The sequence below is a fragment of the Podarcis cretensis genome (genome assembly GCF_951804945.1).
Source record: "Podarcis cretensis genome assembly, chromosome: 2".
NCBI lineage: Eukaryota > Metazoa > Chordata > Lepidosauria > Squamata > Lacertidae > Podarcis > Podarcis cretensis.
The window spans coordinates 16,609,743-16,626,434 of NC_137171.1; the positions used below are offsets into that span (position 1 = coordinate 16,609,743).

The 16,692-nt window shown below is 46.8% G+C and overlaps 1 protein-coding gene across 1 annotated transcript in view; it reads right to left on the bottom strand.

Moving 5' to 3' along the window:
• SCN8A (sodium voltage-gated channel alpha subunit 8) overlaps positions 1–11,183 on the bottom strand; it is a 110,245-nt gene extending 99,062 nt beyond the window's left edge. The window contains exon 1 of the mRNA XM_079965330.1: positions 11,034–11,183. The gene's annotated coding sequence lies outside the window, so the exon portion shown is untranslated. The remainder of the gene's footprint in view (positions 1–11,033) is intronic.
• Between the last annotated feature and the right edge of the window lie 5,509 nt (positions 11,184–16,692).

Consider the following 16,692-nt stretch of genomic DNA (forward strand, 5'->3'; position numbering starts at 1 on the left):
TTAACTTCCACTCCAGGCACAGACTGCTCATCTAACAAAAGTACGGATCCAACATCACTGTTATCACCAACTGTAGCCTGTTGCTATTGCTGTCACCATAACTGAAAATAATCTTAAAATACTGACACATGTAAGGCAGCCTTCCAAGGGTAACTGATACTGGGAGATCATCTCTTGAAATAATTGTGGTCAGCTCATCAGAAAACTCCATTCATGGTCACTCAAACATGCAAATTATACTGGGAATTTTTAAGGAAAAGAAATGAAATATTGCCGGATACCACAATCCCATTTTTATAAGTCTGCATTAAGAAGTATCTAGTGTTACAGAACTGCAAAGCAGAGAAGCAACAATAAAAAGAAAAGATTATTTATAGGCTTCTGTATGAGCAGTGGTACATAACTTGAACCCAGATTCTAAATCATAGTATGCCTTTCCCATGGAATCCCCTACCAACCCCTTCTCCTGTAGGCTATATACAGAGCACGAATCCCCTAATAATTCTTACTGATAACCAGGAGCCACTCTCCAGCTTGTTCTACAGAAAGGTTAGAAAGAGCAGAGGTAGGGGAGAAAAGAAACCTAGTTACAGCACATGGAGAGGCATTTTCTAAGAATCACATCTGTTTCTCTTGCTTGATCGAGGGTTCTGCCTCTGAGTATGCTAAAGCCCCCTGCCTGCTCCACTGTACAAAGAATTGTTTGTGCAACTTTCTTCTGTCCATGATATTCCATAACTGCTGTGCTTTGACTTTAGCAGTCATTGGTCAAGTGTATCTTCTACTATCAGCATCTCCATGGAGGAGCCATATCTCAGTGGTGCAACACACATGCTGCATGCAAATCTGGTATCTCAAGTCAAAAGAATCAGGTAGGAGAAGATCAGCAAAAACTCTTTCCAAGACCGTCTGAAGAGTTGCTGTGGGACATTCCTGGGCTAGATGGGCTGATAGTCTGACCTAGTCTTAGGCAGCTGAATGTGTTCTCAATGGTTCTTCAAAGGTTTATATATATATATTGCATTCTCTATAGATAGAAAACAATATGACTGGGTTGGATCAAGGCTTAGCAATCAAAAGAACTGAATTAGGTCACTGTCTTGGTCTCACTTATTTCAGTGAGTCTACTCTAAATAACCTGGATCCAACCAATAATATTTACTAGTGTTGTTGAGCCCCTGCATTCTATGGAAGACGGCAAGTGAGAAGTGTGAGAGGACACCTCCCACTGCCTCAACATCCCTATGCTTGCCAGACTGGGCTTCTTGTATGTCCTACAGGAGAGGAAGCGCCATGTGAAGCCCTGCATTTCTGCAAAACACCAGTGAGCAGGTATATAAGAAGTCCATGTTAGGAACTGAATATGCCTTATCCCTTACCTTTAGGTTCCTATCTTTGTTGGCCAGGCAATGGTCCCACATAAGGTCCCACAACAGTTTACAGTTCTTAGGGACCGATTGTGAGGTTCCTTCTGAAAGGCTCTTCAACAATCCATGCAGAAAAAGGTCTGTCTATCAAAAACCACAGACTCGCCACTATCCATGAGATTGAGAATTCTAAGGAATCGTCAGCAAAGACTGGTGAAGCCCAGTTTTCCTTGGCAAAAGTCAAGCTGACTCTCCTTTAGCATGTTTCCTCATGTCTTTTGCATTGGCCAAGATGCTCAATGGATGTCTCTTTTATGGGAGGCCATTGAGGGAATGCATGAAATGTGGCAGCTATTTGGGAAAGCTGACTCATCTCATCCTTCTCTATTCCTGGAGTGGGGGAGAGGGCATGCTGACTTAAGATCTGTACGTGTAAAGGGAAGGGGAAAGCCATTTGGAACAGAGGCAGAGAAAGGGCAAGTTGAAGGTGAAAGCAGACTGGGGGTGGGGGTGGTAGTGCTGTGTCCCACTCTCTCTGGGGGCTTGATGTGAGGCAGCAGTTCTGTTGCCTTGTTACTAGAAGTGTTTAATAAGCCACTTGCCTCCATCTATGCTCTGCTTGTATATTTGTAAATAACCCAAATACTACAAAACAGCCTAAGTTTCCAGTGATTTCTCCTTTCCAAAAGAAACCAAAATCCAGACAGCATTTGCCCCCGCAATATCTCAGTGACTCAGACAGGTTGGGAGCGCTTCACTTTTCTGGCCTATCACTTGCACCAACTTGGTGTATATATACTGTATTGGCCTGAATATAAGCCTCACTTTTTTCCAAATTCTGACCGTGAAAAGTTAAAGTGCAGCTTAAATTTGCAACCTTACAAAAATTGGCTTTTACAATATCGCTGCTGAAACAGACATGCGGTAAAAGGGAACGGGTGTGAGTACCTGTGGAATTTAAGAGAGAAGCTTATATTTGGGTCCTATCTTCCCCCCCACCGCGAATTTTAAAGGTGCAGCTTATATTCGGGTGCGGTTTATATTTGGGCCAATACGGTATGTATGTTATACTAAAATAGGACCCCAACATGAGCAGGAAAAACAGATCTCACTTTTAGGGAAGAACATCATGAAAATGTGTCCCATAGTCTTAAAAACAATAGTAGCTGAAGACTTCGGGAAGTATCAAGCAATAACTCCTGTAGCTGTTGGCTATTCAACCACTTCAAGAACAAAACCACAAGCAAAGCATTTCTAACAGCTCAATCTTAAAAACAATTGCCCTTATCAAAGGAAATCCATATACAGAGACCCATGTTTTCCCATCTGCATTGTATTGGCCATCCAGGCCCTCCGACCTTTGGTTAAAGAAATGCACATCTCCTGTCCTAGGCCACTAGTTGTTTTCATGCATTATAAGTTGCCTATGATGAGAAACATAAGAATCAAGAACCTTGCTCTCTTACTTTGACAGGGAGTCACATTGAGTTCAATGCACCTGGCTTTCAAACAAGCAGCTTAAAAATCACACTTTGAGCCTTATAACGTACTGGGCGCTATTCTGGATTTCTCCCCCACAAATTCCATACGTCACCAGGGTGCCCATCTGCTCCCAAATGGGTATCAAAGCTGAGAAAACGATGAAAAAAAGGAGAACAAATTCTCTCCGCTCCTACATGGAAAAAATGCACCAGTTGCTCATGAGCAACCAGCAACTCCTCTTTGAGGGCAATGTGGGGAGGGAGATTCTCATTGGGAGAGATATTGAGTTTGTGTATTTTAAAACTAATTTGGGCTAGACATATTTGGACAGGTCCAGACACATACATGAGTATTAAGATGGCAAATGGGGTGAAAGCTGTAGCTCAGAGCACGAGCCAGTATAAATTAAATTGAAGCCAAATCAGGGAAGGAAATAGACCTGGCACACACGTACCCTGGAATTTGTACTGGTCCCCTGAGACACATTTTGTGCGTGCACAGCTGTCCTTAAAATCAATATAGCCACTGTAGAAGTAGTTATAACGTGCACATACACATCCTAAAGCAGCAATTCTGAAATGGTGTGCAGGGTTGAGCCTTGAGAGAAATGCCAGTATGCAGCAAGAAAGAAAGAAATTAAATCAAGGCTCCTGGGAACTCAGAACACCTTGGCTGCTTGCTGTGTCTCTGGGTGAGTCACTGGCCTGGCCTGCCCTCCTTCAGAATCAACCTCAGCTAGGCCTAAGTAAATCTGCCACATCTTCATTGGGTATGATGGGACCATTTGGTCACGACCAAGGAGAGGCCCTTTGCTGTAGCAACACCCTGACTTTGTGCCCAAGAGAGACCTACCTCACTGAAGCTGAAGGTACCTTCTTTCACCTTTGGTGGACCTGCCCAAGGATTAAGGCCTTCTGGGAAATGATTTATAATGAAATTAAGAAGGTACTTAAATGTACTTTTCACAAGAAACCGGAGGCATTTCTCTTGGGCATGGTCGGCCAATTGGTGTCAAGGAGGGATAAGACTTTTTTTATGTACGCCACTACAGCAGCAAGGATCCTTTTAGCAAAGTATTGGAAGACACAAGAACTCCCCACACTGGAAGAATGGCAGACGAAAGTGATTGACTTTATGGGACTGGCGGAGATGACTGGCAGAATCCGCGACCAAGAGAAAGAGACAGTGGAGGAAGTTTGGAAGAAGTTTAAAGTATACCTTAAGAACTGTTGTAAAATAGAGGAGTGATAAAATGTCAAGGGGAAGGAAGATGCAGAATTGCAGCTAAAACTGTTTGATGATTCAAGGTAAAATTGAGAATGATAATGAGCTTAAACTTAATTGGCAAAAAGGGTTGTTGAAAAACTGTAAAATAAGGATGCAAAAAGGGTGAGGTATGGGGAAGTCCGAGAAAGGAGGCTTATGAAAATGAGGTTAAGAAATGATATCTTTGTATGTGTTTGTATTTGTTGATGTTTGTGTGTTGTTGTTGTTTTGTGTTAAAAATTGGGAAATTAATAAAAATTATTATAAAAAAAGAGAGAGAGACCTACCTCACACCTTTTTTACTATCTTTTAGGAACCAGGATAAGACCTTGTCGTTTACTTGGGCTTTGGTTGGTTGATTTTGGTAGCTTACAGCAGAATCCCCTCCTTCTCTATTCAAAAGCAAATCCTATTGAGTTCAGCAAGGCTATACTTCCAGATATGTGGGTACAGAACTGCATCCTTAATTTACTGCGGTGTTTGACTTTAGTCTCAGTCATGCTGCATGCTCAGTCTGGACTGCAGACACGACCTATTGGTTTCTGAAGTTTGTAAATTTGTGGTGGCGTTTTTATTTGTTGCTATGCTCTCTTGTTTGTTGCCGTTTTCGTTTATGATTTTTTTAATGAAACTTTGCTAGGTAGCCTTGAATACCATTATGGCAGATAAAGTGGCATACAATTCTTTCAGAATGAATGAACGCATATTATTGTCCAATATAATTATTCTTCCTCAGGGAAATTATTCTTTACCAGGGCTGAATGTACTCCTCAATCAATCAATAAATCCCTATTAAAGGCAACCTTTGAAAAAGCATCTATATATTATGCAGTTTGAGCAAATGAGTATAATTTATTTTTACTTTGCATAGAGTTTTCTGAAATTATTACTGTTTTCGTTTGGGTCCAGTGCTCACAGGGCAGAGACAAGGATCTATGCAGAACATTGAGTTTTATCAGGAAAATTATTCAGCCCTCCCTCTGTCTTCTGAGATTTTAGCAGGCTTTGCCCACAACATCTTGATACCCCTTGGGGCTATAAACTTCTAAAACAAAACAAAACAAAAACAAAACCCTAAGGATGTGAAAGCTGACACTGTCATTAAGCTAGATTCTGAACACAGTCTCCCATTCTACACTTTTGCTGTGATTCTTGAGAACTGTGGCGTGTGCATGCACACAGTCCACAATATACTTTTATGCACATATGATGTTGCCCAAACTGTCTCCTGTTCCTTGTAGGCAACCTTTGAAACACTTGGTAACGGTTGCTCTTTATTCCTGGATACTGGGCTAGACAGAGTGTTGCTTAAGCTGCTATGGCACTGTTGTGTATTCTTAACACTTTTCTTTATTTTGTATGTGGCCCACTACATTCTTTAGATGAGAAGAATGCTGTGAATGAGCACCTGCATCCTCCACCCATTCCTGTCCTGGTCCAGGACAGATTTTTTGCTAAAGGGCCACTGAGGCAGCAACAGGTGATGGCTGGTCTACATACCAATTGCTTTACAGATAATCTCCTCTCTAAACAAGTTTCCCTTGGCTTCCTTAAAATCATAACCATGAGTCATGCCAGACTGGATTATCAAACTGAGTTTCTTGACCCTGGCGCTGGTATCATGTAAGGGTTAGACCAGTAGTTCCCAATTAGGGGTCCACGGAAAGCACCCAGGGGGTCCACAGCCCATCCCTTGCCCTCCCCCCAACTATTTTTTTGTCATTTTTGCATGATAATATCCCACATGTTATGGTTTGTGTTGTTGTTTTTATATAGTATACCTAAACCCTTTGCTTTTTAGGGTCTACCCCACATTTTGTTCAAAAAGTTGCTTTGAAGAGGTAACTACCATATAGTTATCACCATTTTCAAAAGTAGGGGATCCCTGGCTTGGCTTTTGAAAAATAGGGGCTCCTCAGTAATTAGCTAATTGGGAACCACTGGGTTAGAGAAAGGCAGACGTAGCGTTGGGGGTGCAGGAGGGGGCTGGTCGCACCGGGCGCTACATCTGGGGGGGGCGTGCTCGCCGCCTCCGGAGTCGCCGAAGAGCCTCGGGCGCAGGCTGTAGCAGAGCCCCATGTCTCGCGGAACCGATGAGCTGTGCGCGCGTCCGGGCTGAAGGCATCCGGCAGGCAGCGGCTCTCAGCGCTCGCCGTGGTCCCCGCGTGTCAGGGCCGCGGAGGGCGTGCCAGGCAGCCCCTCCTCACAGCCCCGCCGCCGCCGCCGCAGCTGCTGGGCCATGTTGCATTTTCCTCGCCTCTCTGCCCTCCTCCGGGCAAGCGGCGTCGTTTGGGCGGCAGCGGCAGCGGCAACTCGCCTCAGATCACCTGACACGGACCCGCCGTCGCTGCCGCTGTGGCTACCTTACCGTAAATACCCCAGCCCAGGCAGCAGCAAGAAGAAGCTGGCAGCGGCGGCAGGTTAGGGGTTAGGGGTGCAAATTACTTGCCTTTCCCCGGGTGCTGACAACCCACGCTACGCCGCTGGAGAAAGGTACTAGAATCCCACAGGAAACAAATGTAAGATAACATGCCCTTATGAAAGCCTCATCTTAGCACAGATTCTAAAGCATATTATCTCCACTGTCAGAGAAAATGTACTTCTGAATATAAGTTGCTGGAAACTGCAGAAGGTGAGAGCGCTATTGTGGTCACATCCTGCTTACAGGCTTCCCATGGGCCACTGTGAGAGCAGGATGCTGGACTAGGTAGACCACTGGTCTGATGTTCTCTTACGTTCTTATTCTTGATCTGGGCAGCCTTGTTATCCCCTGAGATACAAAACAAACAAAAACTTTCAGAGTACTACATATTAATGTTTAGCTAAGTAGCCACTATACTCAGGAAGTTCTTACCAATACACCAAGTTGCAAAAAATATATGTATGTGTCAGAGTGAGTGTGAGAGAGACTTAGCCCTTATTTCATTACTGAGGGGTATTTGCCTAAACACCTTTAAGTGGGACATATTTTTTACTTTAAGAACTGGGTTGGGATCATCATGCTGCACCATTGGGTGAAGATTAGTCATTCCTAAGCCTTATAAACCAAGAGAAGGAAGAACTGGCTAGCAAGGAGGCTGATAATCAAAGCAGAAGACAACATGACAGAACCCCAGTTAAATGGGTGAATCAACATAAAGCTCAGGTTGTAGCAGTAAGGTGGAAAACAAGTACTGAAGGAGGCATTTATTCCAACACTTATGAATAAGGCTCAATGTTTCAGCAGATAAAATGAACCAGGGCTGTGGAAATGGCTTTGGAATAGTAACAGCAAGAGGACAATCGCTGACATGTGATATGGTGTGAATGGGGGAGGGGGGGAGAGAATGGAACTGGTCAGTGTTAATCTCTTTGATTATATTAAAGCTAGTATTTTAAAGACAGTTTACTTTCTATCTTGACACTAAAACACCCGAACCCCATCAGACCACCCAAGACCACTGTCACCATCCCTACCATCATCTGAATGCCAATTTATGTTCATGGCTATTTGGACATAAGAAAAAATCCTTCATGATTCAGATTAGCTAGTGGCCTCAACATTTTTCTTGTTTTATCACGTTTTTGTATTAAGCAACTTATTTTCTAATGCTAGAGTAAGCTGAAACTGTATGTTTCGAAGGCATCTGTTCAAAATTGCTTTCTGCTTGTGTCACAATGAGTTTGGGATCATGTGGTTTATCCTACATCGGTGGGGTCTTGCCTTGAGGCAGGACTTAATGATGACCCTGTCTTTGGTGGTTCTATGGTTCAGAAACGCCATTTATCACAGTGTCATTAACCTCACTCCTTACCTTGCAAAACTCCTCTGAGCAAACCACTGGATACGTTTATTCCAGTGTGTTCAATATATTTCAATGGTCAGGGAGTGTAACAGGAAGGTAATCAATAATGAATGGAAATTGCATGACTGGCATGTATTGTGTACTTTTAAAATGAGCCTGGTTAATTAATGGATGATTGAAACTTTAAAGTAACTGGGGAAAACCAATATATATTAGTACCATGTTATAGAAAACAATATATTAAAACAAATCAGATCATGGGGATAGAAAGTTGACCAATTCCACAAAACATAGCTTCTCCAGGTGCTTTTGGGCACACTATGGAGGAGTTACACATGTCTCACTGAAAGCATCATTTTCCTCTAAATTGGAATGAAAGCAGAACATGTTTGTAAGCCAAATTCTTAGCTACACCAAATCACACTACCTACTTCCAAGCAACTGAAATCCAGTTCTATTTACAATGATGATTAACCATTGACAAAGCTGCCTAAGAGGAACCAATTTATCATCATTTCCAATCAGAAATAGATTCTTTCTGAAAGAAAAAAAATTAGTCAAACACAAGCGAGTGGATTTCATCTGGCAGTAACTGGAAGAAACTTACCAGTTGACGTTACCAGTGATTTCAGCGGGGAGATTCTTACTGACTAAATATATCCATATATTATATCATTCAATGTGGAAATCCGACTCTAAGGAACTGGCTTAAAAGAATGGGTTTTAAAGTCTGAGGGCAGACCAAACAAGGACTTCATTATCATGTGAGGTTTGGGTTAACCCCACACAGTCAAACATCAACATGTAAGAGAATGTCAGCATCCTGCAAATACGTGCTACTAACCATCTCCTTGACATGTTAACCCATTGGAGAGCATTGAAAATACTAAGTCCTTGAAATAAATTTGCCACTCCCTGAAGCATGCTGCAGTAACACAAAATGATAGTGTAAACCTGTAGTGATATCTAGTTACAAAAGATTGGGCTACTGGCTACACATTCCACCCTAAAACCTATTCAATATGAACTGCAAATAACTTTTCAAATAATTAGAAAACTAATAAACTATGTTTACATTGTCTAGAGGGATCAAACACCAGTCTGGTCCACCAAGCAGAATGGACCAACATAGGGCTAAGATACCATTTTAAAGGTTTAGGATGAAAGAGGAAATCATCTGGCTACCACCACATGACAGCTGTTGACTTCCAGCTGGACAGATCAGATGCCCATATGTCTGTTTGTCATGAAGTATACTGGTGATGGCTCTTCACTATGACAATGATGAAGGGGCTATAAGAAGGTGCTGAATGCATCTACTCTACGACAGAAACAGTTCGTTTTTCTAGATGCTTAACGCACTCCAATGAGCATTTCTCAATGTGATAGGACCACGGAGGCTATTCTGTGTGGCAGTTAACTCCACGCAGCAAACCAGGTGATGCTGGTTGCTCACTACATAATTCAGCCCTGACCGGGGCTGAAATTGTGCTGCCACTGCAATTTCCTGGGGCGGCAGCTTGCAGCAACACGGAGAGAAACTATACAGTGAGGCCTGAGCCACGCAGCAAACCAGTACACACAGCACAGCTCACCATACAAAGTCACTGCTACCTGGAGGCATCTTCAAGAGGCCCCCACAAGGCATATTGTACATCTATAACAAAGGTATCTGTAATTTCCATTTCTTATTAATACTTGATATGAAATCTTAGCTTTGCACTGTGATTTCATATCTCACTGGCCCTTACAGTAATTTTGTGAAATGGGTTATTGAATCATTTCCATTTTGCAGATGGAGTCTTGAGGCAGAGAAAGAGAGAGTTACTTGCTCCAGCAGGGCACCCAATGGGCCCATGGCTTTTGAAACCGTTTTTCAAGTCCTCCCCTTTCATCTCTACTGGGCTTACTGGGCTTCATTATGTTTCTTCTGTGATGTAATCATGCAACCGTCTTTTACAAGGGGGGGGGGGAGAGATTCCTATTGACATGCGGGTGTTTCCTTTTGCTACCTCCACGCCAGAATCAAACAGCCTTGAAATTCTTTCATTTGATAAAGACACTGGGATCGCTTTGAGGATGCTTTTCAAAAGCAACTGCACGCAACCACGTTACTAAATAAAGAAATAAATAAAGCCTGGCTTTCTTAAGGGGAATTGCTTCTCTTCCCTAGCCTAGTTGATTGGCGTGAGGTCCTAATGGATAGGCCCAAGCGACACAGAGAAAACACACAGCCCATTAAAGACAAAAAACAAACAAACAAAAAAAACTATAACCCCCCGCAAGAAAACCTGTCCTGTAAAAAATCTGCGCGCTTTGTAACGAAGATCTCTTCCCCTTCTCGTCGTAGTCCAGGGAGCTGTCCGTTTCAGCACCACGCTCCTAAACCGCTCTCCCCTTTAGTCCAACGCCGCAGAAAGACGGAGCGGGTGGGGGTGGGGGGAGAGGAATAAAAACCTCAAGCAAAAGCGGATACCGAAGGAGGTGATCAATTTATGGGGGCCGGGAGAAGATCTCAAAAATAAAACACCCTAAATAACATTCCTTTTCTTCCACCGCTCCTCGATTTAACCCTTTCCCTGTAAAACACAGTAGACAAGCATTCCCCCCCCTCTCTAATGACGGGGAGACGCCGGCGACAGCCGAGAGCGAAAGCTAATCACCTCCCCCCCCCCACAACCCCATTCAAAACGAAAGTCTTTTGGGGAAGCCGCTGTAACTCCTCCCTCTCCACCTCCCTTCCCCACACCCGGTAAGGTGTCTCCGATGGAGCGCAGGACGCCAGGGTCATGAGTTCGCACGGCGGAGGAGAACGCTGCAGTGTGACAAGAGGCAAGCAGCGCTTCCCTAGGAGTCGGCGCGCAAGAGACGAGAGCGCGAAGCGGCCACATCTCCAGGCCGTCCAACCCCCGCGCCCCACACCTCCCTATCCCACCTAAGAAAGCCAGATACATCCGTACCCATCACCCTGGGCTCTTGCAACACGCTCAGCAGATGTAGATGGGGAAGGCAGGCGGGCGATCTCTGACTTCTGCAGTCTCTGCTCCCATCCAGAAGGGCTGCGCCGCCTGCGCTCCTTCTCAGCACCCCCCTGCCCAGCCCTTTGCAACACAATAAAACAAATCCGATGTACCTTTGATCTCCAGCAACGTGGATCCTCTCTCTCCCCCACCGGCCTTTCCAACTTCCTCTAGTCCTCCACGCCCCCTATGTCCTCCCCACATCGGCTGAGTGGACACAAGAGGCACAGCGAGGCGGCGGCGGGGAGGGGGGGGGTAAGGGTGGGGGAAGAGAGAGCGCCTCCCCCACCCCGGCTCCAGCCAAGGAGATTTCCAAATAAGACAACCGCCTGCTCCTCCTCCAAACTCAGAATAAAACTTGCCGTCCTTTCACTTCGTCCACTGGGAATGCGTTTGGGGGGGGGAAGGGAGGGGAGGTAGAGAAGTGTGGGGGTGTATAATGACAGCTCTAAGTTAGTCCCCTAATGGGAGGAAGCCTCGTTCTCTGTTCCTCTCCCCCAGCCCTGGGACGAAGAAGAAAAAAAGATCGGGGGGAAGAGATCGAGACTGGGAGCATGGGGGAGGGAGGGAGTGGTGAAGGAGGCTCTAGACCCGGAGTTTTGCGGAGGATCTGGGGGGAGGGAGGGCTTTGGGGTTATTTGTTTTTCAATCTGGGGCTGAAATGAGCCCCGTGTGAAGGCCAATACAGTCTAGAGGGCCCAGATTCAAGGATGAGGGAGCCTTGCCAAGAAAAAGGTGGCCTGCTAAAGGATAGGAAAGGAGATTGGAACGGGAGGAGGGAATGCACCAGTTCCACCAGCCCCCTCACCGCCGCCACATTCACCTCTCTCTCTCTCTCTGCCTCCCGCCCCAGATGCTGGCCTGCCTTGCCTTGCCTGCAGCAACGGAAAGTCGGCGCCGCGCTCCTTCTCCCAATGCAGAAAAAAAAGACGCTCGAGAGGTTGCTGCTGGGCTATGGGGGAGGCGGGGGGGGGAGGCAAGGATCGGCTTCCCTCGGCTGGGGAAAGGTAGGAGTTGGCCAGCAGCCCTGCAGAGGAGAGCGCAGGGCGAGGGGGCGCAGCAGACCCTCCACCCAGCCTCCAAGTACCCAGGAGGAGCCGGTTCTTTGGAGGGCTTCCCAAGTGGGGAGCAAGAAAACGGGGGAAAGGAATAGCACTAGGAAGCATTCCCCCACCCCCGCGATCTGGGGAACTGCTTGAAAAGGCTGGGGGATGGGGGAAGAGAGAGAACGATCTCCCACTGTTGGGCTTGGGACCATCAAGGCTCGGGCCCATGAGCCCCCTTCCCCACACTTCTTCCCCCAAGAGTGGGGAGGTGGGAAAGTGTGTGCGTCTGTTTAGGCGGGGTTGGAAGAGAAGCACCGGCCCCTGCTTCGGCGAAATCGCTCTGCGGCAAAGCCCCGGCCTGGAAGTGGAGGGCGGTGGGGTGAGGTGGGGGGAATGAAGGAGGGAGGGAGAAAAGAGGCAGGTTCAGGGTTTTTTTATTTTTGTTTTTTTTTTTAATTCAAATCCCAACCAAGGGGAGGAAGATCTGTTGGGGGGTGGGATTCCCGCGGGTCCCCGTCCCCCCACCGCCCACCCCCCGGTCCCTGCTATCACGCTGGAGTGCCCCCCCGGGCTGGCGGTGCAACTTACTGTGGCTTCGGCGCTAGCGCGACTCCTGCAAGGCGTTGCTGGACTGCAGAGGTGGGGAGGCTGCAGGAGAAACTGCGGTTGTCGCCATCTTGGTGCGCTGCCTCCCCTGCCTTCCCCCCAGTGCAGCGCGCCGTTCCCTTGCATAATTGATGACTCTCAGCAGAACGCTTAGGGAGCGTGGCAAAACTCCGCGCCCCCGCCTGCCCGCCTCCCACGCAGCCCCGCTCCCTAACCCAGGGTCCCTAACCCAGGGGCCGGACCGCAGCCCCTAAGCAAAGTTGGCGGGAAGAAAAGTTGGGAGACCTCCGGAAGGAGGCAAGGGTCTCTCTCTCTCTCTCTCTCTCTTTCCGTCTCTTATCTCTCTCTCTCTCTACCTCCCCCACCCCCGCGAGAAGAGAAACTCACTTCGGAGAAGTTCTTGGGAGTTAGAGCAGCAGGCCCGACGGCACCGGCGATGGGCGCAGCGGCAGGGGAAGCCGAGCTGCACGCTGGTGGGGGGGGGGCAGGTGGGCCGGATCTCTCCCCCCCCCCGCCCATGTCGGGCCAAACTGGGCAGAATGGAGAGAGGCTCGCGCAAGCCCCACCATGTGCCGGGGGGTGGCGGTGAGTTCCGCTTGCTAAGCAGGCCAGCTATTACTGAGGAGCTGGGGGTGGGGGCGCCCACATGTGCAGCGGAGGGAGGACTTGCCATCCCTGCCCGGTGCTAAGTACACTTGGGGCAGTGTCTGGGGATTCGTAGGTATATATGCTGGGCACAAATTCAAGAGGGCTGATGGGGGAAGCTGTTGATAAAGTCTGCTGTGGTTTTGTTTTTGTTTTTAAAAAACGCACTCTTCCATCACAATTTGTCCACCTGGTTTGGAACGCTCCGCACACACAATGCTTCATATATCAGGAAAGGCTTGGGGTGCTGAAGTCATATCGGAGAGGAACAAGGGACAGCACCTATTGCTTCTCAGATGAACAAAATGCTGGAGGAGCCAACACTTCCCTTTACACACACACACACACACACACACAATGTTAATTATTTCATTAAGAAGGTTACAGAGAGTTAAAGTAAAAAGAGAGAGAAAAGGAATACATAAAAAAAACATTTTAAAAGGCAGAGGAATACAAAAATAACAATATGGCCATAAAATATAATTAAGATTACAGAACTATATAACATTTATGTATGTAAAAGGATGAACTTACGGTTTCCCTCAAATATACATTGATTCGTGCGGGACACGCTTTTTAGGATTGACTCCAGTGTGAATGACCAAAAGAGATCTCCGATGCAAGCAGGTGGGTCACTCGGTCTGAACACTGAAATTTATCAAAGTGATTATGACATAGCAAAAGAAGGGAGGGTGTCTGTGCTAGACGCAGCAGTTCAAATAACTTGTGTGTACCTCTGCCAACAGGAAGCTGGGCCACATGGTCTCCTGGTTCCACCGTGTTTATTCAGCTATAGGTTATCTGCTAGAGCTACAACCTAGCCCCTGATTCCTGATTCCCACAGTGTAAGGCTGAGCTTTTAATGAAAAGGTTTGTTGCTGTGCTCATGCCAAAAAAAGTCAGGGGAGAGGATGTCTATGACTCTACAAAGGCTCCCTGGATCACAGATTCATCAAACTGAGAAGGGATCCAAAGGCCATCTGTTCCAGTCCCTGCTCCCTCCTCTGTACACGATCTCGTTTGTGCATTAACCAGCATTGATATGTTCTGTCGCTACTTGTAATGTTCTCAAAGCATAAGGAAATAATATCGATGGCGCATATCATAGTGGGGGAAAGATATATGCACCAGGTACGTATTAGAGGATCGCCAAAGCATGTGCCAACAGGATGCAACATCATCAAAGCTAGAAGTCAGGTTATTCAGATCTAGAAATCCCCCACATTAAAGGACCCCTGAATGGTTAAGTCCAGTCAAAGGTGATTATGGGGTTGCAGCGTTCATCTCGCTTTCAGGCTGAGAGAGCGGGTGTTTGTCCACAGACAGCTTTCCGGCTCATGTGGCCAGTATGACAACCACTTCTGGTGCAATGGAACATGACGGAAACCAGAGCACACGGAAACTCCATATACCTTCCCACCACCGCTGTACCTATTCATCTACTTGCACTGGTGTTCTTTCGAACTGCAAGGTTGGCAGGAGCTGGAACAGCAATGGGAGCTAATTGTTGCGGGGATTCGAACTGCCAACCTTCTGATTCTCATGCATGCACTCTTGGGTTGGGGCAACTGGCTAAAATGTTTTAAAAGATTCTAATTTTGGTTCATCTGTTTTGTTTTTGTCGGGTTGATATTGGTTAAATATTTAGTTGGGGTTGGCGGTTATTTTAATTTGGATATAACTGTAAACTCTTTATTATTTTTTATTATTGTTGTTGTTATTGGTTTCTATTGAGTTATTGGTTGGCTTGTTGCTCATATAGGATATTTTGTTTTTAAATGTTTGGTGTTTTGTTGTGTTTTTATATATGTTGTAAGCCACCCAGAGTGGCTGGGGAAACTCAGCAATCTGGGCAGGATATAACATTTTAAATTATTATTATTATTATTATTATTATTATTACATTAAAGAAAATGATGGATGGCTACCTGTCAGGTGGGTTTCCTGCATTAGCAGGGGTTTGATTAGATGACTTTTGAGGTCCTCTCCAACTCCTAATATTTGATGAGATCCCAAAAGGTAGAGAAGATACCTTGTGGTGGGCAAGTACCACTGGAAATGTGGGAAGCTTCTGAATCACACCAGTGGGGGCTGGTTCATTTGGGCAAAGAGCCATCCCCCCAAAATTGCCAGTCCAAGAGTGGCACTGTCTGTCAGATTCCTCCTCCTTAATTTCAGTGCTGCCCTTATAGAACTCAGCAGGGAAGAGGATGGGAACAAAATGAGAATTAGTTGGCTCTGCCTTTTAGTAGTTTCGTTTCCACTTATGGTTTAGCTCCCTGACTTCCATCCCATCAACTCCAGCAGACAACAGCCACCACTGAATCACTCAACATAGTTTCTCAGGTAGGAACGAGAACATGGCAATTAAGGACAGCCAAATTTAAATAACAATTTGACACACAGCTGTGAGGCATTTGCGAGCTTTTTTGCGGAGAAGGTCTTGTTGCTCCGCCATGACCTCCCTGCCAATTTGGATACAATAAAGGAATTGGAGGCCCCTCGACTGTCCTCAGGTTCAGTATTAGACCACTTTGACTGGATATCCCCAGCCGATGTGGACAGACTCCTCCGAGCTGGAAAGCCCACCACCTGTCCTCTCGACCCGTGCCCGTCCTGGCTGATTAGAGCGTGTCCAGATGAGGTGCGGGCCCCCCTGGGGGATATCATCAATCTGTCTCTTGGCACTGGGACATTCCCAGGGGAACTGAAGGAGGCAGTGGTGCGCCCGCTCTTAAAGAAAACATCATTAGATCCCTTAGATCTATCCAATACCGCCCGGTTTCGAATCTTCCATTCCTGGGTAAGGTGATTGAGAGAGCGGTTGCTGAACAGCTTGGTAGGTTTCTGGATGAAACATCGGCTCTGGATCCATTCCAGTCCGGCTTCCGCGCTGGTCATGGGACCGAGACGGCTCTGGTCGCCCTAACAGATGATCTCCGCAGGCAGCTGGATCGAGGCGGGTCGGGGCTGCTGATTCTTCTAGACCTGTCAGTAGCCTTCGACATGGTCGATCACGAACTCCTGGACCACCGCCTTGCCGACGTGGGGATCCAGGGCACAGTCCTTCAATGGCTGCACTCGTTTCTCTCTGGTCGGGGACAGAGGGTGGCGCTTGGGGGGGAATTGTCATCCCGCCACTCCTTGGTGTGTGGTGTGCCCCAGGGTGCAATACTCTCCCCGATGCTTTTTAACATCTTTATGCGCCCCCTCGCCCAGCTTGTCCGGAGTTTTGGGCTGGGCTGCCATCAGTATGCTGATGACAACCAACTCTGTCTGTTGATGGACGGCCACCCAGACTTGGCCCCAGATACACTGATCAGATGCTTGGAGGCTGTGGCTGGATGGTTACGTGGGAGCCGGTTGAAGTTAAATCCTTCGAAGACAGAGGTCCTCTGGCTGGGACGGGACGACATGGGACTGAGGGGGCAACTCCCATCTCTTGCGGGGGTGCAATTAGTGCCAGCACCGTCCG